Source organism: Wolffia australiana, chromosome 12, assembly GCF_029677425.1.
Source record: "Wolffia australiana isolate 7733 chromosome 12, ASM2967742v1".
Taxonomy (NCBI): domain Eukaryota; kingdom Viridiplantae; phylum Streptophyta; class Magnoliopsida; order Alismatales; family Araceae; genus Wolffia; species Wolffia australiana.
The window spans coordinates 4,179,612-4,206,973 of NC_135846.1; the positions used below are offsets into that span (position 1 = coordinate 4,179,612).

General features: G+C 44.5%; 1 non-coding gene across 1 annotated transcript; it reads right to left on the minus strand.

The window, feature by feature from the left end:
• Positions 1–10,395: 10,395 nt before the first annotated feature.
• Positions 10,396–10,501, minus strand: LOC144710760 (small nucleolar RNA R71). Its single transcript, XR_013583404.1, has one exon. It is a non-coding gene; the product is annotated as a small nucleolar RNA R71 (small nucleolar RNA).
• Between the last annotated feature and the right edge of the window lie 16,861 nt (positions 10,502–27,362).

Below are 27,362 nucleotides of genomic sequence, written 5' to 3' on the forward strand. Positions count from 1 at the left end.
AATGATATTTGTGGATCTATAATTCATTGAAAGACTACTTTTGCTCCTTCTATCTTCTCATAGAATATATGTCTCTTCCAATAAGATAATCTTTAGCCAACAAAAGAATTTTGTTTCTCAAAATGGTAAAAGTGGTTTCCAAAGTTTCTAATTTGGATATCCATAAAATTCATATCTCATAGTCCTCAACTCCATCTTAACTAGTTCAAGCCTCATCTTATGGCCTGGACTTCCCATTTATAAACCTGGGTTCCATTCTCTTTCCCTGACTCTTATGGAATAGAATTCACATATTAAATGGTTAAAAAGTTCAACATTTATGCAATTCCAATGAGGGCATGTAGACATGGGTCCGCTAGAAATCATAAGTTGCTCGTCATGGACTCCATTATGTCCAACACAGTCTGAATCTATGTCTTTGATGAACCATTCATCTCATGAGTGGATGACTAATTTGTGATAGGTAACATTTTCATGCATGAACTATGTGAACTCCATACTCAAGTATTGTTCTCTTCGATTGCATTGAAAAATCTTCATACTGTTTCAGGTATGTAGAGAAGTCCATTGCCATGTATCAACTACAAAAATTATTGACATGTTCTCCAATTCATAAGTTCCGAGCCCTGGGTACTTTAACCAAATGGCACGTAATAACACACTAAATTTGGTCTTATTTCAAGAAATTAGCATAACTTTACGCATTTATAAAGTTTAAAATGGGGTTATGAACATATATTTACATGTAAGTAATATTTCCAAGTGATTTCTGATTTTCCTGTAATTTTTTGATAATTTTTTGAATTTTCTATAATTTAGTTAAGCTTGAAATAATTCGCTTTAAATGAAATGGCACGTCTAAAATTTAATTTTAATGTTAACTGATGTGGGGATGAATAACAGAGTTTTCTAAAATTTTACTTGAATTATTGGGAATTTATTTGAGGAAGAAATAAATTATTAACTAGGAAAAGGATATATTCATAAGGAAATATGAGGTTTAGAGCAATTACTAAATTGGGGGGGGGGGGGTTTAAATTGTTGTTACAATTATGCCCTTAAAAACAGCTCTCGGTTGTGTGTGCAAGTGTAAAGATATTATTTCAATAGTTACAGGGTGATGTAACACGACCTAATGCGAGTGATGATGATGCAACGTTTAAATCAGTGAGAAGTATAAACTCGACATCGCCATATACCAACATCCACTAGGCTACGATAAGCAAGACTTGGGAATGCCACTAGGCTCCCTATGATCCAGACGTCAGGTTGAAAGCCGACGGTGCAAGCTCGGCTAATGCCGCTTTTGTGCACACCTTCGATGGTCTCAACCAAGGACATACCAAATGAAATCCTGATTCTCAAAAAGTGAATCCTATTTATCATTAATCTAACCTGGTGGTGGAGAAAATGTCCGGAGGCACTGAAAGAAATAATATAATGTCAAGGGGGAATCGAATAGCATATCATGAATGGTAGGCTCGGTTCTTCTTCGGCAACCATGGAAGGCGAGCAACAGGGCGCGCTGGCGTTAGGGCAAGGAGGTACGACAGGCTCCACGGTCAGTCGAGGGTGTATACCGTGGGTGACCAAGTAGCAGCCACGGAGGTGGTCAAGGGGCGACCGTGGGACAGCTGCGGGTCTGCCAAAGAGGGAATTGTAGGGGCAGCCGTGGTGTGACTGAAGGAGGCGACCGCGTGGGCGGTCCAGGCGCGGCTGTAGGGACGACTGCGGGGGCTTCTTGAGAGATGCTGTGGGTGGCCGCTGGTGGCCGCAGGGTTGGCTAGGGGCGTCTGAGAGAATGACCACAGGGCGCCGAGGGGAAGCCTGAAGGGCAGCCTCAAGTCAATTGTGATGCGGCGGCCTCTGCTCGATGGCGAGGCAATGACCTCCAATCAACAGTAGAGCACAGTGGCATCCAGTTGGCTGCGGGTCGCGAAGGCCTTCAATCGACCACGGGGCCTTTGGTCGGCCGCGGGGTGCGGCGGCCTCAAGGCGGTCATGGGACACGGTGGCCTCGATTCGGCAGCACCTTGGGGACTACAGCCGCGGTCAGCCTGCACGACCATGGCTGACCCTAGTGGCCACGGTCGACCATGGTGGCCACTAGGGGCCCTCTGCGGTTGCTGGCGGCCCTCGACGGCCAGTGGCGGCGCTGGACAGTGCTGGGGGGCATTGAGCGGCCTCAAGAGTAGTTGTTGGAACTCCGGCAAAGGCGGAGGTGGCTGCGGTTTCTAGCAAAGACAGTTGCGGTTGCTGGAAAACTTTAGGGTTTCCTTTCTCTTTCCTTACTTTGTAGTGGCCTTTTCATAAATATGTAAAAAACTCAAAAAATCAAGAAAAATCACCAAAAATACATCTTTTTCAATCTTCTTCTCATTTCTCTTCCTATGGGCAGGCCCCACCTTTTATAGGTGCAATTTTGGGCCTCCCATTTAAAATAAAGGGGAGAAGACCCAATTAAGAATAATTGGGGCCCCCTAATAGGAGAGAGAAAATGTGTGGGTACATACAGTGGTCCAAACACGTGAAAATAAACAAAAGAAACAGATAGGGGGCTGACATACATGGTCTACTAAACAAGGAAACGTAAGGAAAAATAATGTCGAACCTTAATGGACCGTTGACAAGGCCGGGCACTGCAAAGGCTAGGTCTCGCGCGTGAGCCTTCGCGAGACGAACTGGATTGATAGATTCTTTGAAGTTGGATGGTCCTCCATCACAGGGTTTTAATGCAATAAATCAGCAATTTTTTATGCTTTTTATGAGAAGGAGGAGAGAGAAAGTGAGAAGGATATATACACAATATGTTTCCGAGTGGCATCCATTTAGATGCACCTGATTTATCATGGACTTTTCTGCAAATATCCATCAAACTCTTTGTTGGCGATAAGGTCACCTCCCGTGCAGCGCGTAAAAAGTGCTTGCATGAAAGATGACATGGATCTTTCAGATTAGGTGAGAGTATGAAAAACACAGAAATAAGTGTGTTTTAAATGTACAAACATCGGCTTTTGATATTTTTTTTTAATTTTGTTTTTTGCCATGGGGTACTTGGTGCCCAAAGAATCAACCCAAAAAATGAAGTTCAAATTTTGCCACCCAATCTGCCATCAATAATCATTGCATATAATTTAAAAAAATAGTTAAATAAATGAATTTTGATCCAACATCTAGGAATGGTCAAAACTTTTGATCCTGAAGTCCGATTGAGATGATTTTTTAATGAATTTGCTCGTCTTTCCTCCTCTTTTTATCAGTATTTTTTATATCAATCCTACATTGATTAGCAAACTTAATCACTAATTAGGGATGAAATGGTAATTTTTTACTATTTAACCTAAGTATATCAAATTTTGAAAGGAGGGGGTCATTCTTGAGGTGGCTCTATCACAACTGTAAAAGAGAGAGGAGCTTCAGCCTGGATCATACCTATTTGGTATCTTTTGATTCATTGTATTTGATTTTTACTGTAATTCTGATTATGTGTTAGTTAATTTGTGATTGTTCTTATTGATCTTGGTATGTATTTTCTAAATCGCTTGGCTTGAGTGGAATTTACAAGCCCGTACTAGGACTGAGAGGATACATAATGAAATTGATCTAGCTATTCCATTTGCACATTAAGAAAAAAACACATAAAAAGTTTAATTTATAGGAGACATTAAATTGCCCTTTATGATCTAATAGTTAGTAAATTTTGAATTAACAAATACCCAAAAACAGCTAAAACCAAATCAGATTTCCTTCTTAACCTCTCTACTTGACTCCTTTGATCCTCATAACTGGATCAAAGAATTCAATTTAGAGCTCCCTATTTCTTCTAGTCTTCCCATCTCTTCTACCTCCCGTTCTAAATTCTTCATCTAATTAGGGTGAGTTGACCTTCATTAAAGATTTAACAAACTCTAATTAGGGTCAAGTTATTCAAGCAGATTATCAATTGGATTCCTAAGAAGCTTCCCTTGGACAATACCCATACTTATCACTCTACATATTAAGTTAGCGTTTTTAAAATTTTATTGTAGAAGCTAAAAATTAACAACGACAAGGGATTATAAAATTTCAAAATGCACCCCTATTTTTGGCTTATCAATACGATTAGCATCTATCATATGATTCAAGAACAAATGGGCTACGTATGCATCCCATGCATCTTAAGTTCGCTACCTTTAGCCAGTACTTGATATGCTTATAAAGATGAGCTTTCTTGCTCTTGTTAGGAGCAATATCACTTTAAGATAATGGTAAGAATCATCCACAAGAGTTATTCCCTTTCTATCAATGCCAGAGGAATCAAATTATTTCTCAAATAAAGGAAACAACTATGGTTCTCAGTGGTTAGGGAATATCCAACTCTGTTCATAACAAATGTCATATTCTTCTTCATGGTAGGAACATGATTATCTTCCAAAGATACCATATCTCCAAAGCAAAAATTGAGGTTCACTAAATAATGATCATCGTAACGTTTACAATACTTCCTGACCTCAGCTTCATGTTTCCTTTCCTTCAACTTTCTTCCTCATGTTAAGCAATTAAAACATCCATCTGTTTCAACTTTCTCTGACCAATCTTAACAAGTTACTATGCATAGTTCATATTCTAGTGACATTTCAGAACATTGGGTAATTAATTGCTGCTGCTTATATCCTTATGTGATACCTTAACATGCTTTGTTCCTTTTCTCTTCTCGAGGACATGGAACAGCTTTCCATTGGACATACCAAATAAGGTGTCTCAGAATTCTACCATCTAAAGGTTCACCTTTGACATTCTTAAGGAAGTTAAGGTCGAGTCCTGAATGAATTGAATGATGAGATCAATAATGAACTGAGTGGATAACCATTCTCCTAGTATATATCACTCCTCATTTCAATCGTCTACAACATATACTCATATGCAGAAGATCCCTCGACCATGTGAGCTTTGAATAAACTCTTGGGATTGCACGTCCATAAGTCCTATTCTACTTTTGAAACCACCGTCATATAGTATTACATGATCTTAGGTTCTCTATATTCATGCTACTTCAGTAGCTCAAAACTCATTGATGGTGTGTTAACATTGAACTGTCTCATATTGAACTCTTCACTTTAACTTTTTACTCGTATCCCATTAGTGACATCGCATCATTGGTAAGGACATAAGCTAACCATTTAGACTTGATGACTTTCATCAAGTTCTTGAGTACATCATAAGTTATCGATTTGTCAATGAGTTGCATCAACCATGCAATCTAATGGGAGATTAGGTCAATGAAAGACCGAGACAGTTTTAGCACATGTTCTATTTGTCAATAAGCGTCCCACTAAAATTTAATAATCCATACAACCCTCACGTGTACAGAAGCGAAGAAACCGACGTTCTGCTAGTGGGGATCAGAATCTCAAAACACATACTATGACCTGTAGTATACCCTCACCAATCATAAGGCATATCATTCAGCACCCATCTCATGGGACTTGCAACCAATTGTAATATCTGACTGTAGTTTGGTCCCCAACGCTCATGCAGCCTGGAGTGTACCCCCACCAACCATTGAGTTTTGGTTTGAGCAATACCTTTATTACTTGATGAAAATAGATTTACATGTAATCCTGGAGTATACCCCCACCAAACTACACGGTTCGCCTACCCCGATCTTGTGTCATACACTAGTAATTAGTCCCGTCTCCCAAATAAGTGAGCCTCGAGTTGACTCCACCAACCCAACTTAAAGGACTTTGGATCATAATAGTATAATGAAGGAGGACCACGCTTGAGTTCGTCACTCTCACGCTACGACTCACTGTTTAGGTTGAGGGGTTTTAGGTTTGGTCTCAGCTTTCATGAGGAGCACTATGTGACATCTCATATCCAATGTGTCTTTATCTAGGGAATATGAATTATAAATATGTATCGTTAATGTTACAAGAATGTGAATGTATCTTGACAATCAATCATACTCAAAATTTTGAGCCCAATATCTCCCTTTATTGGATAACCAAAACTTAGGGATCCTACATTAGGTCCATCTAAAATTTTCTAGTATCTCATTCCTTACAACATTCCACAATATAATATTGCAAATAATAAAAAAATAAATAAATGCAATATGAAAGCAAAATTAAAGCACATTAAATTATCGCTAAAATTAAAACTCATGTCAGACATGACAAATAAATCAAGCAACAACCATTTAATAAATTTAAAATGGTTATTGGAATTTTATTGAATTTAATAATTTAACTCTTAAATTATTCCATTCAGTTATTCTAAATATATATGTATTCCCTAAGTTAAGGAATTTTATTAGCATCAAATAAATTAACTTCTAATTTATTTTGATGAATAAGATGAAATAGGTTATCATCAAGATTTAACATTTAAATTTTTTCGTGTCAGGAAATCAATAATATAATTTTCTTGATTTCCTAAAAATTTTGGGATTTATTTCATTCCTATAATAAATTATTTCTAAATTAGTTAAGGTTGAATAAGTATTCAGATTTTAATGAAAATAAATACATTCAAACTATAGTTATTTCAAAAGGCATAACATAGCCTAGTGGTAGTGGCCCTTAGCCACCGACCACCAGGTTTGAGATTCTATTCCCAGCGAGGCCAAAAGAATTTGAAATATTTTTAGGCCCCTAAGCTGGGCTGCCATGCAGGACTCACCCCTATGTGGTGCATGCCCAGCTGACTAGGCGCCGAGTTGGCACCCACCACGCGGGGCCCACACCTATGTGGCTTTTGCCCCACAAGCTGGCCGCCTAGCTGGCATCGCCTCAATGAAGGTGGCATGCATCACACGGGCGGCGCACCTAGGTGGTGCCCGCCACACGTGCGAGCCAGCCTAGGTGGCACCCGCCACGTACGACGTCCACCTATGGTATCACCTTGCTGGCCGCATTGCTAGGTATCGCCTGCCACGTGAGTGGTTGTTCGCCTAGGTGGCGCCAGCCACATGGGTTGGTCACCTATGTGGCACCGACCATGTAAGCCCACATTTGGACGTGGGAACCGCCAATGGTGAGTCGGGTTTGACACGTCCACACTTGGTGGTGCCACGAGCAAGCCTTGCATTAGTGGACTGATTCAAACCGTATGCATAAAGTGCGGGCCCCATGAGGCTTGAGCTAGCCTGAACTGCTGGTGAGCTGCCAATGAGCCGTTGAGGCCCGCCGTTGCACAACGGATGCTACTCAATTTGAACAGGGCCCTGTTCTGCCTTAAAGAGGCCCCCGTTCAGGCTGAAATAATGCAGGCTGAAATGGGACCTATTTTACCCTGAACAGAGCCCGTTCAGCCACTGAACAAGGTCCGTTCAAGCTCTAGAGAGCTCAGAACCGAACGGGGTGTTACTCCGAGCCAGATCGGACCAAAACACTGGGAAAAACATCTTTTTGCATTCTGTATTGGACGCGTTTGATGTCGTTCTTCATCCAAATCAATGCAGAACCTGGTTTTGATACCGCTTTTAGGTTCTAGATGCCTTGACATTGATAAATAAATCAAAACCTTCCGCAACTCAAGACTTGAATGAAATCTAATGCCATCATTAAAACTATGAATCAAGTGAATTTGCACGGATATGAGCTGCTCAAGTGTGCACCCTGTTTGCTTCAACGAGTGAGTGCTATTCCCATTCCTTACTTTGGTCCGACCCGACCGAACCCGACCTGTTTGCTTGCTCACTAGAAGAGTCAAGCGAGAGCAGCTAGTTTAGAAGGAAAAGGAAACCTAGGGCTATTCGGCCTCACTTGTCGGACACTGAACTACCTAACCATAGCTCGCTTACTTGATGATCAAGGAAACAACTGGTCATTTCCCTCTCAGCATAGAGGGAGCAATATTTTCATATAACAAGTCGAAAGCCCTACTTATTACTTCGTACCTTGAAACAAGGTTACCTTCGGCTTGCAGGGCTCTTGACCTACTTTTCTTTGGCAAAGTTATCCTACATGCATCCATTACGGAGACTCTCCGGCTGCACCCTGCCTTCAGGTGACCCACGCCTAGCCCTGCAAGCTCCGAAAATGATACGTTCTGCAAGAACTTCGCTCCTGATTTCGCTTAAGTGCGAAAAGACAGTGCAAGCTTTGTTATGCCGAAACCTAAATGTTAATTAGCAACACTTCTAAATGCCACTTCTTCCCGCCGCGACATCCGTCTTCAGGAACTTTCTAGGAGATTAAAAGGGTAACTTTTTAGGAGATTAAATTTTCCATTTTATTATCCAATAGATTACTTATTTCTGAATTATCAAACCCACAGAACCAACTAAAACAAATAAAAATAGCTTCTTAATCTCCCTAATTAATTCTTTGATCCTTTAAATTGGATCAAATAATTCAAATCAGAGCCCCTTATTTCTTCTATTCCTCTCATCTCTTCTGCCCCCCTTTCTAACTTCGTTTTCTAATTAGGTTGCTTTGATCTTCATTGAAGATCAAAATAAATCTAATTAGGGTTGCATTATCAAGAAAATCATCAAATTGAATTCCTTAGTAGCTTCCCTTGGACGATACCCTTACTTATCACTACACATCTTAAGTAGGGTTTTTATAAATTTTATTGTATAAGCTGAAATTGACAACGACAAGGGATTAAAATTTAGTAAAATTCACCCCTATTTTTGGCTTATCACTGATCTTACTTTTATGATAAGTATGACTTATCATGTGGCCAGTAGTGTGGATATACAAAGGATTGATAGTGATTTCTCTTCGGGGATATAGTTCGTAAAGATGACCATTGTGAATCCTTAAGGTGTATTGTACCTTAAAATTATTTCATGTTAAACTCTTACATCTCAGTTTGAATCCATAAATTGGATTGAAAAAGTGTTTGATATATCAAATATGTCTTAGCTAGATAGATAAAAAATTCCACGAAGGTCATTGACTATGCAAGCAAATATTAGCCTTAAGTCCCTGTCCATGGTGGTGAAAGTACAAGAGAAGAGGTTCTGGAATGTTGCTGTTCTGCATCAGTCCTAACTGAATGATAGATTATGATTTGAAAAAAATCCCTAACATCAGTCATTCGAGAGTTTGACACAGACAAAGGATTATATGTATGCATTAATAGTGAGAGAAAAGGTTCCATGAGAGAGTTCAATCAGTACTTTGATCTTTAAGATCACGAGGTTTAGCTTGGCATCCCATGGGAGAAACTGAACATATAAGCTGGGTTTAATCAATCCTAAAGTAATTAATATATGGTTTGGTATAATAAGTGATGGGGGACCATCCGACCAGCCAGGCCACATGACGTCAATAACCTCATGCAGCTCCAGCCGACACCTACAACCTTGACTTCAAGTACTCGGCATAGCAACAATCATGAGCGATGATTTTTACTTTGTTGTATTTGGTTTTTCTGAACGTTAGGATGGGCCATCATGTTTTTGGACCTCATCCACTATTTTTGCGTTTGTGTTTGTTATAGAATAAAGGGGAAATCTCTTATCACGAGACGATTTTCCCTATTTCGGCCCACTTGGGCATCCTCCCTACTCTATATAAAGGGATGTCATGCCCAAGCAAGCCTTGGAGTTCAATTGAATCTTGGGCTCCTGCCCTTCTACCTCTTCCAATGTCGTCTTGAACTTCACCGCTGCCACGTGAAACATACATCTTGATTTTTTGTGTTCAAAATCTTTTTGAATTTATTTTATGTGAAGTGCTGGCCTTTAATTTAATATATCTTTTCGCACTACATTTTAATATATTGGTGATTTTATTTTATCCCAAATTTTGGATTGAAATATTTAGGAAGTGCTAATTGTATTGTTGATTAGTATCTTCGTTATCATTAGAAATTTTAAAGGTGATTTGGTGGTTAATGACTAATTGATGCCGGTGTTTGAACTAGTGATTTTGTATGAAGCTTAGGTCAGGGTTTGAATCAGAGAACAGTGACAGATCTTCACCACTAGGAAAATCTCCCTCACCCGAATCACCTCTCATTGCACCTACATTTGTAGAAGAGACAACCACTAGAATTCCACCAATGGATCCTAAGGGGAATGGAGTGGGAAACTCTGAAGTAGTTAATGAAGGAGGAGAATTAGAGAATATTCAACACCAGCTGAAACTCCCATTTTAACTAGGATATCTGCCCCTATTGGAGATAACGTGATGTTTAGGATAGACCCACACCAATTTCAGTTACTACCATCCTTTTTAGGGAAGGCAAATGAGGAGCCATATGATTTCTTAGAAAAAATTTTAGTTGCACCTACCTTAGGATTTCTAAGGAAGCAGTGAGAATGAAACTATTCCCTCATGTCATGCCCTAAAGGATAGAGCTAAAGATTGGTTTAGAACACTGGGGACAAACTTTGAATCATGGAATGAGACGGAAAAACTTTATTATAGAGATACCATATAGTAGCAAGGGCGAACTCTTTCAGAAGAGAAATTAGGAATTTTCAGCAGGGTAATGACACTGTCAGTGAAGCTTGGGAAAGATTGATGGGGCTCATAAGAAAATGCCCCCACCATGGCATTCTCAAATGGGAGTTAGTTCAAATATTTTATGAAGGATTGAATGATGTCGAAAATGGAAGAGAAGATATTTCGAGTGGAGGTGCAATAGCAGAAATGTATGGAGATGAAGCTATGGCTCTTCTACAAAAAATGTCAAACAATCTAGCCTACCACCAAGATGCTTCCGATCATGTAATGGTTACCCATCGAAAAGGTGGATTGTTTGATGTTAGAGGAGTTGAATCTAAGATCACCATGGACCGAATGGAAAAACAGATTGGTATCATGATGGGAAAAGCCACGGAGAAGATGAATGAAAAAATGATCTCCTTATGGCAAGGTCAAAGTAGTGGAGAATCACACAACCATTCTTTGAGTAACCAATAACTCGATGTGAGACATGCTCAAGTGATAGCCACGCCGGAGAAGTTTGCCCAATGATCTCAGAGGTGAATGCCATAGGTAGGTAGGAGACGAACAATGCTCATTGGATCCCTAGAGGAAACTTAGGAGGACAACGATGGAACAATAACAATTGCCCACCTCAACAACAATTCCAACAGAAAGCGAACCATTCACATCAACAAGAACATTATCAACCTTACCAGAATTTTTTAGATCCCACCAATGCAACTCTCACCAAGGTGATTGAAGAGCTTCAAGAGGACAAGAAGAGGATGCTCAAGCTTATTGAAGAAATGGAGGAGAGGCATCTGCGAGAGATGGATAAGCACAAGGCAGAGATGGGACTTCACGTTGGCCAATCATTTATGCACGGTGGAGATCCACAAGGTACTTGTGGAGACTCCACAAAGATGGGCCCAAAACCAGGTAAGATCCCTACCCAAGCTTGCATTAATCCTAGTAATTTGCTTTATGTTGATAATATGTGTAGCATAGCTAGTCAGCATACCCATGAAGTGCATGCCATGTTAGAGAATAATAAAGAAAGAGAGATAAATGCCGTGTCTAGACTTAGAAGTGGGAGAGAACTACCCAATCCATTTGCAGCAATAAAAATACAAAAGGTGGTTGAGGAAAATCTAGATGAACAAGAAAACGGCAAGGAGATTGTAGGAGATGTAAATCATGGAAAGGAACCCAATCCCAAAGCCTAGTGTCCGCCTATTCCTTTCCCTAGTGCTCTACACTCCAAGAAAGAGAAGTCGAAGGAGAGCCCACTTCTTGAGTATTTAAAAGATGCCACAGTTGAAATCCCTGTTATAGATGCAATACAATACTTCCCTGGTTACTCCAAATTTGTGAAAAACCTCTGCACACCTCGTAGGAAGCAAAAGAGGATTCAACTTTCAGAGAATATTAGCTCAATCTTTTTGAATGAATTGCCTCAAAAGCGCAAAGATCCAGAAGCACCAGTAATCAAATGCGAAATTAGGGGTGAAATATTTAGTAAAGCCTTACTTGATTCGGGAGCAAGCGTGAATACTATGCCTAACGTGTTATTTGAAACTTTTAAATTTCGAGAATTGCAACTAGTGAATTTAGAATTGCAATTAGCGGATGGATCAATTAGAAGACCATGTTGTCAGTTAGTGGATGTAGTTATGAAAGTTGAGAAATGTTCCATTCCTATGGACTTTATAGTGGTAGATGTGACAATTTTGGGAAAGATTAGTCATGCACCCGTTATTTTGGGATGCCCATTTTTAGCTACAACAAGAGTGAACACCGATTGGAATGAAGGGAAGATTAAATTTCAAATGGGAAAAGAGGAGATTAAACTACCAATTTCTTAATTGATGAAATTTCCTGATAGTAGTCAAGAAGATGTTTATACTTGCTCCTTAGATGATGAATAGGATGAAGGCAATTCTATAGAAAATATGACTTATGATATGTTGGCAGTGAATGGAAGTGACTTTGAAGAGGGAGAGGATGACATAAAAGAAAAGAAGTGTGATAGCATGCATGATCACATATCTATGCCTATGGGAAATTAGAGTTGAAACCCCTTCCTTCTAATCTAAAATATGCCTTCCTAGGTCCAGGAAAAATGTATCCAGTTATTATCTCATCTACACTTACAATGGAGCAGGAGGCTAATCTTTTAGAGGTGTTATTGAAACATAAAAGTTCCACTAGATGGGCGATAGAAGACATAAAGGGAATTAGCCCTGATATTTGCCAGCATATAATTTTTATCAAAGACAGTTCAAAGCCATCTTTACAACATCCTCAGCGCCTAAACCCTTATTTGTATGATGTTGTTTCCAAAGAAATCACTAAGTGGCTCAAAGCTGGCTTTATTCACCGTATTTCAGATAGTAAGTGGGTGAGTCCGATTCATGCAGTACCCAAAAAGACGGGAATTACTGTCCAAAAAAATCAAGACGGAGAAGAGATCCAAACTAGGGTAGCTTCAAGTTGGAGGGTTTACATAAATTATAGGAAGTTAAATTTAGCAACCAAAAAAGACCACTATCCCTTGCCTTTTATTGATCAAATCCTTGAAAAGTTAGCAGGCCAAAGTTTTTATTGTTTCTTAGATGGTTACTCAGGGTACAATCAAATTGGAATTCATGAAAAATTATCAGGATAAGACTACATTCACAGGTCCTCTAGGAACATTTGCTTTTAGAAAAATGCCATTTGGACTTTGTAATGCACCAGCCACTTTTCAAAGGTGCATGAGTGCTATGTTTTTTTATCTTATTGGTACATGCCTAGAGGTTTTCATGGATGACTTTTCTGTGTTTGGAGAATCTTTTGAATTTTGTTTGTCTAACTTGGATAACGTATTACTGATTTGTGAGGAAAACAAGTTAGTGCTCAGTTGGGAGAAATCCCATTTTATGGTGGACGGGGGATTGTTCTAGGCCACCATATCAGCAAGGAGGGCCTGGCGGTGGACAAGGCAAAGATCGAGATCATCAAGGAGCTTCCACTGCCCACGATCCTAAAGCAGCTTTGGGGCTTTTTGGGCCATGCTGGATTTTATCGTTGTTTTATCAAAGATTTTGCCAAAGTGGCTAAACCCCTAGCTTTACTTCTTTCTAAAGACAAAGAACTCATTTTGAATGATGAATGCTAGTTGGCTTTTAATTTGATTAAAGAGGCATTAGTGGTGGCTCCTATCTTACAAGCCCCAAATTGGAGTGTTCCCTTTGAATTTTTTTGTGATGCTTCAGATTATGCCGTGGGAGCAGTTTTGGGACAACAGAAAGATAAGAAACCTACAGCTCTCTATTACGCAAGTAAGACTTTAGACACTGCTCAGGTAAATTATTCTACCATAGAAAAGGAATTACTTTACATAAATTTAGATCCTACCTTATAGGGAGTAAGATTATAATTTTTTTGGATCATGCTTCTCTTAAACATTTGATAAGCAAGAAGGAAGCCAAACCTAGACTAATGAGGTGGATTTTATTGATGCAAGAGTTTGACATTGAAATTCGAGATAGGCGAGGAGTGGATAATGGGGCAGCAGATCATCTCTCCCGATTATCAATGCCTTCTCCAATGCCAATGAGCAAATTCTAGGAATTTTCACTAGGAAATTACCATAGTATGCCCATGTAGTGAATTATTTAGTTATTGGTCAATTACCAAATGGTTGGGATTATGATGATCAAAAAATATTTTTTAAGGACGTCAAGTATTATTGATGTTGGACGTCGTCGATGGCGTCGTCCAACGGGTAAATTCTCTAAATCAATGTGACTACATGATGCGAGTGACCTAGGTGGAATATATGTGCAGGGCTGACAAGGTGGAATCCACCAAGTTCGGAGCTCCGAAGTGGGCGACCTGTGATGATGACGGTAACCTTCTCAACCTCGTCGAAGTGATGACGGTGACTATGGCGCCGAACAGAACAATTTTGTTGGGGCTCGCACGTAACAAATGGGTTCTGTCCGTACCTAGGAAGACGCTCCGCTCGTAGTTTTCTCAATGTATTTTCTATCACCTAATCTAACCCGAGCGCGGTGGAGTACAGTCGAAAATATACTGGAAGACGTAATGTAACTGATGAGCAAGGGAACGGCATACCTCATGAGTGGCAGCATTCGTCGTCACAATCTTGATCAGTGCGCGAGCTGGCGAGGGAAGATGAGCAGAGGTGTGTCGGGAGACGCCACTGTGTAACTCAACAGGTGGCAATGGCGCGGCCTTGAAGCGAGATGTCAGAGAAAGAAGGCAAGGAGAGAGATAGAGACTGCTAGCAGCAAAGGGCTCAAGTGGACGGTCAAGTCCGGTGGGCAACCCTGAGGTGGATCGACTCGAGTGGAACCTATCGGCACACGCGAGCGGCGACCGACAACTTGTCGGGAGAGGCAGGGCAAGATAACGATCAGCGGGTAGTGGAGCGGCACGGTGGCTCAATCAGTGCGGCAAGCTTTGCGGCTCAAAACAACATACGATCGAGTGGATGGCACACGAGCGGTGATTCCTGACCATTTATTTTGTGGTAGTAGTGAACTGGTGGCATGGCCTTGAACGGACGATGTGAACAGGACTCAGATGTTATGGCTGGTGAGTCAGCACCGGGCGAGGCCAGGCAAAGCGACCATGAATGGAGTAGACTGTCGGCAGAAATCCTGATCTCAGGTGAATCTATGAGCCGACCATGAAGTGGGTGAAGTGTGAAGCCAAGACCGTGGTGGTGCAACACCGCGGTCAAAGTTCAACCGTACCTTGTATGGGAGTAGGAATTGGGGACCGTCCCAGAGGGGCACGAGCCAAATTTCCATGGCAGACCACACGAGGTTGAGTAGCATCGTGCGGTAGGACAACGTCCAGCAAAATCGCCAAAAATCAAACAATGGAGTGCGGGCTGAGTAGGTATAGAAAATCATGACGCCAGCTGTGTGAGATGTGCAATCGATGCAGAATAATCAGTGAAGCCGTCCTAGTCACCCGATGGATGATTTTGGGTGCTGTCAACACGGAGGGGAACCGTGAGGCACAGAATTGAGTGGTCATGCTCGTGCCACCACTGTTGTATCGACAGAGCGCAACACAGAAGCCTTGGCCTGTGTGATCCTCTCCTTCTCTACCTTCTCCCCTTCTTCTTTCTCTTCTTCTTTTTCTCTCAAGATGAGACCTGGACGTGGGATAACTGCAACACAAAATTCTTGATCTGGGGAAGAATGTGGGGCCATCATGGCCTTATATAGGGCCATGATGGGCCCCATACAAAGGGTCCAACAAGGGGAGTCCAATAAGAGACCCCCCTTTTAAAACACAATTAAAGGACAAATGGAATAAAACGACGTGAAAGATGAAAATGATGACGAAAACAATACGGACGAAGACAAAAACACAATGATACGAACATGCACGTGCTCTACCCAAGGTATTTAAACCTGGGCTTCTTCATGGGCGCTTTGACGTGTTGGTCAGGCTGGACACGGACCGGTGGCGATGCTGATGACGGCGATGACGGAGATGACGGCTCTGCTGATGATTCATTGGCGTTGTCTAGATGTGCTCCATCAATCCTCCCAGGGTCGAAAGAATTCGGCTCCGACGAGTTGGTGGTGGCGAACGACAATGGCTGAAAAAGATGCGGCCGCAGGCATCGTAGATCGTCCTCCGTGATCCAAGAATCATCCGTGCTTGTGCGTCCCTACCAACACACCAATAACCTCTGCGATACCTTGTCCCTTGCATAGTTAATCACCTCCTCTAGTATATAATCAATTGGCGCATGCCTCGGGTGAAATGATCGAGGGAGTGGTCATGGCAAACTCACTCACACTGAAGGGGTCTAGAAAGGCTGGACCGGAGGGGGGAGAAGGGGTTCGATACGTAGCCAGGTCCGCCACATTAAACGTGGAGCTGATCCCCCACGTAGGAGGGATTTCGACGATGTAGGCATTATCGCCCACTCTTCGGAGGATCGAGAACGGGCCAGCGCTATGAGCATGTAGCTTAGTTGCCGTCCCAAGAAAATATCTCTCTGGTCTAAGTCTCACCATCACATGGTCTCCCCCGTCAAACACTCGGGGTCGGCGATGCAAGTCGGCACCTGCTTGTACAATGCATTTTGACTCATGATTCTATCATGAATATGCTTATGCAACGAGGGAACATGCTGGGCGAATGCAATACCGTCCTCATAAACCCTAACATTAGGATCTACGGGTGCTAAGTCGAGGGGTCAACGAGGAGCCTGGCCATAAGCGATCTCAAAAGGACTCAACTCTGTGGTTTGATTCACCAAGGAGTTGTACGCAAACTCAGCGTGGGGAATAATCAAGTCCCATGTTGTGAGGTGCTCGCCTACTAGAGACCGAAGTAGATTACCAAAGCTTCGATTGACTACCTCAGTCTGACCAGCGGCTTGAGGGTGGTAAGCCGTCGAAAACTTGAGTTTCATCCTAAAGAGACTCCACAAGGTCTTCCAAAAGTGACTCATGAAGCAGACGTCCCGGTCGGAGACGATCGAAGTGCGCGACTTGAATTGCGTCGGATGTCTTCGCGCAAGGCATGAAGTGTGCCATCTTCGAGAACCTATCAACGACAACCATGATAGAATCATGTTGTCATACGGTATGGGGAAACCCTAGGATGAAGTCCCTAGGATGAAGTCCATGGACACTGTGGCACCGGCAGCAGGGTGCATAACCTGGCGCTCCTCTTGACCTGTTTGGCCAAGGCACATACATGGCACTGGTGACAATGTTACCAATTTCACACTTAAAGCTAGACTAGTAGAGTTGGTATTCTACGGCGGTTATGGTCTTGTTGCGGCCAAAGTGGCCACTAAGACCACTTGCATGACATTCCCAAGTTAGGAAGTCAAGAAGTGACGTGCGTGGTAGGCACAGCCTGTTTCGAAAAAACAGGTAACCGTCGGTGATGACATAGTCCCTGAGCTCGCATGATGGTTCTCGCTGGTTCTCCATGACGATAGGCCCGAAGTCATGGCAGCTAGTGTACCCTTCTCGAATCTGCTCAAACCCTATAATCTTTACCTTCATGACATTAAGCACATGCGCTCATCCACTGAGTGCATTGGCGACGACGTTATCTTTTCCCTGATTGTGCTTCATGACATTAAGTACTCTATCCACCTCGCGTGGTGGTCGCTCAACTTTTGTTGTGGATGTAGGTACTTGAGTGCCTCGTGATCCGAGAAAAGTACAAACTACTTTGAGAGGAGATAGTGCCCCCAATGCTTCAATGCTTGGACGATGGCATAGAACTCCTCGTCGTAGGTCGAGTAGCAGAGTCTCGCGTCATTCAGCTTCTCGCTGAAGAACTCCACGGGGTGCCCTTCCTGGCTGAGCACTCCACCAATCCCGACGCCAGAAGTGTAACAGGTAACCTCGAAGGCCTTCCCAAAGTCCGGGAGGTGGAGGACATGCACCTGAGTCATCATGAGCTTCACTCGCTAGAAAACTCGATCTACTCCCCATGTCCACATTAACGGCTCTACCTTTAGGCAATTGGTGATAGGAGCCCTAACAGAACTATATTTGTGGCGAGTCCGATGAAACTTCGTACATCATGGACGTAAGCCAGGGGAGGCCATGACATGATGGCTCAGACCTTCTCTAGGTCGGCTGCGATGCCCTGAGCTGATACGATAAAACCTAGGAATGTAACTTCTGGGGTAAGGAAGCTACATTTCTTTAGATGGGCATTATAATTGTTCTCCTTGGAGAACCGTGCAGACCTGTTGAAGATGCTCAAGATGATCATCTCGCGTGTAACCATATGTGAGAATGTTATCAAAGTAGACGATGACAAACTTGCCGATGAACGCACCGAGTACTTCGTTCATGAGCTGTTGGAAAGTACTCGGCGCATTGGAGAGGCCGAAGGGCATGACCCTCCACTCATACAACCCATCTTTAATCTTAAAGACGGTCTTCCATTCGTCACCAGGATGAATCCATACCTGATGGTAGCTACTACGGAGATCTATCTTTGAGAAGATAGTGGATCCTGCCATCATGTCGAAGATGGTCCTGTATATGGGGAATGGGAAAATGGTACTTGACCGTTACCTTGTTGATGGCTCGACTATCGCAGCACATATGCCACGTGCCATCCTTCTTTGGGGCCAAAAGTGCGGGTACCGCACGGGCTAATGCTCTCCTGGATGAGGCCTTTCACAAGTAGCTCGTGGACCTATCGTAGAAGTTCCTTGTACTTCTACGGCTCCATTTGGTAATGGGGCAAATTCGGCAATGATGCTCCGGGCATGAGGTCAATCGCATGTTGTATGTGACGCATCGGCAGTAATTTGCCGGATAAGTCATCGGGGGGCACATCACTAAACTCCGATATGAGGGTCTCAACTACGGGTGGTTAGGGAGCTATGGGTGCATTTGGGGATGCGTTGAGAGTGACGGTTAAACACACTGGCATGTCGTCAATCTCGCGTCCCAGGTCTCGGGCGAACAAGGTGCCATGAATGACCACTAACCCTATTGGGTTGGTCGGGACCGTCTTGTTTGCCGGCTTCATGGTTTATAGGTACCACGTAACCCTCCGTCCTTGGTACATGAACAAACACATGTTCGTCCTTCCGGCTAGAGTGAGGTCGTTGTCATATAGTCAAGGACGGCCTAAGATGATGCTTCCTACTTTCATAGGAGGTACGTCACAGAGGATGCTTCATCGTAGGTGCTCACCTTCAATGAGACGTGGCATTTACATTTCACCGGAAAGGATGAAGCATCAATCCACGACACGTCATAGGGAGTCGGGTGGGGTATGGCTGCCAACCCTAGTCGGACGACAATCGCATCAGAGATGGTGTTGACAGCCACGACGAGCAGCTCGCGCCGACACTCGCCATCCGGGGTTTAAGTACTCCGGGTAAGTATGCATTTTCATTTATATTTGTTTTTTTTTTCTTACATTTCTGGATTTAGGGATTGGGCAAGTGTTGGACCCCGTCCTTTGTTTTTCATTTCCTTTTTTCATTTGTATTTTGAATTTGTAAGGAGAGGCCGAACCACGTCTTGCGACGGTTCGTCCTCTCCCACATTCTCTTGGCACCCATCCTCCCTATATAAGGGGATGGCATGCCCAAGGAACATTTGGAAGTCATTGTTGAAAATTGAGTTGCAATTGATCTTCCCCCTATCGTAGTTCTAGTGTAGGGGCTTTGGCTAGCCCCACCCCACGTCGAGATCACTCCGTGGGTAGAGCCCACGTTTCTTCTGTCGAGATCACTCCAAGAGGATCGTGCTGAAGCGTGCAGTCGAGATCACTCCGGCACGGGTTAAAGATTTTCAAGAAGTCGCTGTCCTTCAGGGCTGAGAAGAGTCTCCGTCGAGATCACTCCGTGACCAAGCTGGGAATCCGCTCCGTCGAGGGAGCATTGCCCCAACCATCAAGAACCCGACGCCAGCCAGGTTCTTGACCCCCCCCCTGCCCATCTTCCACCACATCCTCCCCCCCCCCTTCTCCTTCATCCAGCCCATCTCGCCCACATTTCCTTGGACGCCATCCCTTCACACTCGCTTCTTGATCATCTAACCCCATTTCTTGATCTTTCCCGCCGATTCTTGAACGCCACCCATTCTCATCCTCCATTTTCTTGAAATTCTTGATCGCCCAACTACTTCCCCTACCCTTTCTTGATCGCCCTCTCCCCTTCCCCTGCCCTTCTTGATCATCCAACCACCTCTTCCTGCCTTTCTTGATCGCCCACCCTCCTTTCCCCTTCATTTCTTGATTCCCAACCGCCTCCTCTTGCCTTTCTTGATAACCCACCCTCCTTTCCCCATCGTTTCTTGATTCCCAACCGCCCCCTCTCGCCTTTCTTGATCGCCCACCCTCCTTTTCCCCATCGTTTCTTGATTCCCAACTACCTCCTCTTGCCTTTCTTGATCGTCCACCTTTCTTTCCTCTTGATTTCTTGAATTCTTGATTTCTTGATTCCATGGTTTCTTGAATTTCTTGATTTCTTGATCTCACCATATCTCCTTGATTCCCCTTCGTCCTCCCCTTCACCCTCCCATCGCCCTCACCTTTCTTGATTTCTTGACTCCCACTCTCTACGCCATAACCGATTTCTTGGTTTTCTGCCCCACCCACACGACTATTCCCACGATACTTGGTTCGCTGTCTTGCCCGCCCACACGGCTGCGCCGTGCGCCAGCCAAGCGCGGGCCTTGTGTGCCCTTTGCTCTGACTCTTGCTACACACCACCCGTGGACTCAGCTCTCTGCTGGTAGTTATGACCGCACCGTCCACACCCGGTTTCGTCCTCGTCAACGACACTCGCCCGCACGATCCGACACTAAGCATCCGCTCGACGACTTGGACGCCTTGGACTAAGCGATACAAAGGTCAGTCTCATCTCCCCCCATAAACTCCAGTATTATTATCTTCGACAGTCTCATCTTCCCCTATCGCGTCCGCTACCGCGATATTCTCGAACACCATCGGATAGAACTAGCCACCTTGTCGAGCGTAGGGATTCTTGTGGTAGACGGACTGTCATCCGACTTGGACGCCGAACGCTCCAGGGCTGTTAGACGCCCCTCACTTAGTAGACGTCTAGTAGGTCCAGCGGGTCATTGGGAGTTTGATCTTAGGATCACTCCTCTCTCGTTGACCGGTACGGCCGACGTCGCTATCCGTCAAGTCCTTATCTGCTCATTCGTATTTTCTCATCATTCGGCTTACATCCCATATATTCGCATCATAATCCTGTGACGTGAAACGCGCCGATCGATCCCGGCCGTCGTCGTTTCACATCAGACTGGGGCATTTCCTTGCCCTCCGACATTCTGTGAAGTCTAAGCAAACGTGGACAAAGTGGATCAGGCGGGTGTGGCCTGCTATGGTGTTGGGGTAACGTGTGTAACGGTCTCCTTGCCAAGATGCTCTAGGTGTTCCATGATATGATAGGCTTCGTCGACCTCGATAGGGTTGCGCTTAAGCACCTCGTTGCACAAGGTCAGTCAAAGCCCTTGAGCAAACAGGCCAATGATTATTTGCGGGTCCCCCACGAACCGGCACCGCATCCGACACTCCTCAAAAGCCTAGATGTATTCCATCACGGATTATCAGCCTTTTCATAGGTCAAGCCATGAAAGGAATAACATCATCTGGTACTGCCGTGGTACATACTTGCTCCTCAGCTTCTGAGCCATCTCGGTCCACGATAGGATGGGTCATCCTCGTCACTCAGCTGTGACGCGTTTGTTCTCCCAGACAATCTGGGCCTGTCCGCCAAGTCTCATCTCTACATATTCCATGCACAAGTCGTCGTCCATGCGATACCATCGAAAATAGGATTTCATGCTCGACTCCCAGTCGCTGAACTCCTTTAGCTTCCTCAACCCTTCAAAGACGACAACATCAGCTTGTACGCTCTTCTGGATTCTGGCGCGATGCTCCTCTTGTCGGCGCTCGTAGTCATCCTGATGGCGAGGACACCAACACTTCAACATCGAACGCGTCACCACGGTCAACCGGAGTCAACACGCCCGCTATGGACCACGGTCAATCGGAGTCAACCGAAGTCAACATGCCACAACTGTCGACAAGCACGTCTCCACCCACGCACGTCCCTATGCGCGTCATGACACGACGCCAGAGGCAGATCCACAACTGCCCTTTGGCGTGACACGGCGCACGTCTTTATTTTCTCGTCATTTTCTCTTTCCTCCAAGGCCTATATATAGGTCATTGTTTTCAAGAAACATTAGGCAATCATAATTCAAGAATTGAGTTTTTGTTTAACTCTTCATGGAGGATTGCCCAGCCTACCCTATCTTCCACCTTCCAAACCCTAGTCGCCGTCGCCGCCGCCACTGCCGCCACTGCCGCGGCCTTGAGACATCGGCCTCCCCTCTCCACTCTCTTTCTCTTCTCTCTCTTTCTCTCCATTCTCTCTCTCTCTCTCTCTTCCTCTCTCTCTCGCCCAAGGCTACCCAGGTAGTCCGCCAAGGGGCCACCCAGATTGCCCGCGCATCACCGGTGCCCCGCCCGCTCATCGTCGGCGCCCCGCCCGCGCCGCCAGCGCCCGCCCGCGCCGCGGTGCCCTGCCGCGCGGCGCCCGCGCGCCGCGCGCGCGCACGCCGCACGCGCGCGCGCCGCCTGCGCCGCCCACGCGCGCCGCGCGTCGCGCGCGCCGCCGCGCGCCGCCCCGCCTGCCCGATAGCGCCGCCAAGGCCGCCGAGACCGCGCCCGGCTGCCTGTCCGGACGCCATCGGCGCCAAGCAGCGCGCTGCGCGCGCTGAGCAGCGTGCACGGGCGCTGAGCGCGCGGAGCGCCGGCGCGCGCGCGGAGTGCGCGGGGTGTTTGCCCATGCTTGACACTGTGCCCACGACAACTGCACTTAACCAGGGCCGTTCAACGCCCAGAACGTCCGGCCTCGTCCTCATCCAGTGGTCCGCTCAACGCCCGGATTCGCCCAGCCTCGTCACGTTCAGAATTGCCCAAAACCTCTTCACGCACTACGGTGCTGAGGTATGCCTGAACTCTTTGGTGTCGACGTGTTCTCCGTCCAGTGTTTTCTCGGGAAGTTTCCACCGCCGTCAGAATCTGAATTGGTTTGGATTCTCTGCTTCTTCAACCTACCTCTCGAGTGTTTCCTCGCGACGTAAATTCGACGTATTGATTTCGGTGCTTAGGCATCGTCGCGGTGGGGGAAGACAGTACTCCCGCCCTCGATAAGGGTCGGAGCTGCACCACCAGATTTTCATTGGTTTTAAAGTCCGGATCCGACCGTGAATTTTTGTGGATTGTTTTATCCGTCACGCCTATCCTACCCCTAGTCCTGTCGTCCCGCCCTTCCTCGCCTACCCCGTAGTCGTCCTACGTCAAATTAATTTCTGTGGATTGTTTTATCCCTCACGCCTATCCTACCCCTAGTCCTGTCGTCCCGCCCTTCCTCGCCTACCCCATAGTCGTCCTACGTCACATCCGGGTGCTGCTCGGGTACCGAGTATCCTCCAAATCGCGGTTCGATGTGTCGTCGGGGTGGGGTCGGTTAGCGATCATGGTCAACCCATTGTCGTGGTTGACCATCGTACGAAGTGTGATGATCAGGTATCAAGTGCGGAGGGTATCGAGGAACTTCATCAGGTTCATCGTACAATCAATCATAGGGCCAGATGTAATTGTCTCGACGGGCTGGTAGGTCAGCCTCATACCCACGATGATTGTCGTCTCATGGGCATTGTCCATCCTGAACATGGACATCCTGTGGGTCACGTGTAGGATATCGGTCGGGATGTCGGTCCCGAAGCATCTTGTCCTACCACCTATCGTCCGGGTACTCATCATCTTCAACGGGCATCCAAGGTCGCTCCAGGGGACACACCACCATTGGTGGGTCACGAGCTTGTTCTGGCACAATGTGCTCGGGCACGATGACAGGTACCGGAGGTACCGCGGGTCGTGCTAGTAGCTGCTCCATGCGATCGGCGACGGTGGTTAGGGTGCGGAGGTATGCTCCACGCTCCTCGTTTGGCTCCTCCCGGGGTTGATACTACTGCTGCATCCTCCCTCGTCCATCTCCTGCTCCTCGGCTGCGTGTGGAAGGAGCCTGGGGTGTAGGCTCGTCCAAGGGATCTTTCCCGTGGGGGCGATGACTTGTCTTCGCGTTGTCCTCGACGTCACTAGGGTAGGTAGCACCTAGTGACCGTGAGGCTGTGCGGTGGGATCGAGCTCATCCTCGGCATCCACGAACGTGTCGGCGTGGATTGAGAGATCTGTCGACACCTCTATCATCGGGTGTGGGTTGTCCGGGCTCCAAAGGAGGTGGTGGTACACCACCTTCAGGCATGATGGGACGAGGCTCTAAAAGTCATATAGGACTGACTCTTTCGAGCAGCAACAATTCGTCTCGTCGCGGTGAAGGCAAACCTTCAGAATGCATCCTTCTACTCGATTGCGTCTCAACGACCATGGCCAGTTCCTCGATGGGACACCTAGATGGGTTTTTGAAAATGGATGAATGCAGATGTTATGCTGCGAGGGTATGGAGACGTGCTGTGGGCATCTAAAACCTGGCTTTGATACCAAAATGATGTCGAACGATGCCATCAATGATGTCTGACATCAACTATTACTGGGATCAGCCTGAATTATTCAGATTGGGAGTTGATCAAAATTTTAGACGGTGTATACCGGAAGAGGAACAATGGATAAGGTGGTACAATGTTGGGGACATTACTCCTCCAATATCACAGCGCATAAGGTGTTACAATGTGGATTTTATTGGCCGCATCTTCATTGGGATGCATATGAATTTTGTATGAGATGCGTTCATTGCCAAGCATTAGTGATCGTGGGTCGCAACGATAAAATGCCTCCCAACCTATTCTCAAAGTTGAATTGTTTGATCTTTGGGGGATTGATTTTATGGGACCTTTTCCCCCCTCTTTTGGATATGAATATATTTTGGTAGGTGTGGGTTATATCTCTAAGTGGGTAGAAGCAATACAAACACGAACCAGTGATCATAAAGTAGTTGTAAAATTTGTCAAAGATCATATACTTTCCAGGTTTGGGTGCCTGCTAGCTATTATTAGTGATGGGGTAACTCATTTCAACAACAAATTCTTCAGAGATTTGTTAAAACAATATGAAGTCCACCATTGGCTTATCACTCCCTATCATCCTCAAGCCAATGGCCAAGTGGAAGTCTCAAATAGAGAGATTAAAAAATTACTGAAAAAAATTATCAACCTTAATGGGAAGGACTGGTCGAACAAGTTGTCGGATGTAATATGGGCATATCAGACAACATATAAAACACCACTAGAAATGTCACCATACAGGTAAGTTTTTGGAAAAGCTTGTCATCTTCCTTTAGAAATCAAACATCGAGCTTTATGGGCTCTTAAAAAACTTAATATCTCTCTAGATGATGCAGGTGAACACCGTTGATTGCAGCTACATAAATTGGAGGAGTTGCGAAATGAAGCATATGAGAACTCCCGTATCTGTAAAACCAAAATGAAGGCATTCCACGATCAACGCATTCATAGGGAGGTTTTTTTCCCTGAACTTAAAGTCTGGCTTTATAATTCTCGACTTAAACTTTTTCCAGGGAAACTTAAATCAAGATGGGATGGACCTTACATTGTATGCCAACCTTTTGACAACGGGTCCGTCCTCATTCAAGACCCAAAACGCGGGGCAGAATTCAAGGTCAATGGGCAATGCTTGAAGCCTTTCATCGAATATGAGCCTCACCCTGCCAACGAAAATATTTCTTTGGCAGCGGCGACATCATCAATCGATTAGAGTTCTCAATTAAATTGTTTATTCTTGTCATTCATCTTAGGACTTTTTTGTACTATTTGGTTGTCTTAATTTTGTTTGTGTTTTCTATTGTACTCTTAACCAGGATGGGAGCTTTATGATATCCTATGCAGCAGCAACGTCTCCAGGATCTTTCACTTATCACCTCAATGAGCACAACGACACCCATTCCCATTGTTTGCCATTCTCTCCCTCAATTTTCGTTTTGGTTATTCTCTAAGTTATGCATTGAGGACCATGCATGTTCTAATAGGGGGTTGAGCTAGTTCATTTTATATGGCAAACCATTTATAGAATTTGATTTTGATGAATATTACATGAATTGATCCTGCTTACAACCATGATTAATATGCATATACATGAATCATACTTTTCATCCATGGGTTTGAGAACGTGTAGAGAAGTAAGCTCCTTGAGCAGATCAAGAGCATGTTAGAGGTAGAATATTGGTGATTTTGAGCAATGCGGGGTCAAATTCAATTTGGAGAGGGTGTCTCGTGGGTGATTAGACAGTGGAAAGTCTAAGGGTAGAAGCTCTATGTTCCAAAGGTATATTGATGAGTGATATGAGATCCCCCATTCCATCAGTTTGAAGTAACCGATCCCACTTATGTATGTTGTCTCACCATTAGCCTACTCTTATTTCAAGATAGGAGTGAGTCATTCTACAAGTCCTATGCACAGAATACGTAGTCTTCCACCACCTCATTTTTTTTCCCACACATTTCACATTCTGTCAATCATCACCTTAATTCCACTACCAAGGATATGCCTATCTCCCATGTACGTCTATCTTCCTTTCCGTAGTATCACTGCGAATCGCCTCTTCGCCTCTTTTTCTGTCTATGATTCACTCTGCATTATCTCAATCTTATTCTTCTTTCCATTCTTTCTTGACCAATGTGATTGATATGTCATTCATGCTAGTTGTGATAAGATGATTGGAAACCACTCAATGGAAGGTGTTTTATTTTTTTTATGTTCTTCTTCTATTCGAAAAAAAAGAAGAAGAAGAAAAAAATTGTTTTTAACATTGGAAAAAAAAAGAAGAAGAAATAGAAGAAGAAGAAGAAGAAGAAATAGAAGAAGAAGAAGAAGAAATAGAAGATGAAGGATGAGAAGAATGAGAAGAATGAGAAGAAGAAGAAATAGAAGAAGAAGAATGAGCTTAAACGTGTATGAGTTTCTTATGTTAAATTTCCCTTCATGGTCATATTGTTCTGCATCTTTGTCTCATCATATTGGTCCCATCTTTTCTATCTCCCCCATTTGTTCTAAAATCTTGGGAGTAGATTATCTTAGGTAGCACCACATCTCTTTGACCATAAATTTATTCCATTGTTAACGCCTACCCTATCCCCTTCATAAGACTTCCATCTTCTCTATCAAAGTCTCAACAATCCCACCATATATTTGTCTTGTATCTTCCATATTTTGTGCTCAACAGGAGGAGGAAATCAGCTTATTCTATTCTTGGGTAGGAGAAACACTAATGGAGAGACAAGTACTACGTGGCCGCCACCCCGGGAGAGTGTGATCTTGCTTGCAAGAGATGCGAGGCCAGAATCAAATGAGTGCAGCGAGATTACCTTAGGACTATAGCGTCATACCTAGCGATAAGTACACTGCCTTTTCATCTACGTAGGCATACCAACCAATGAGAGA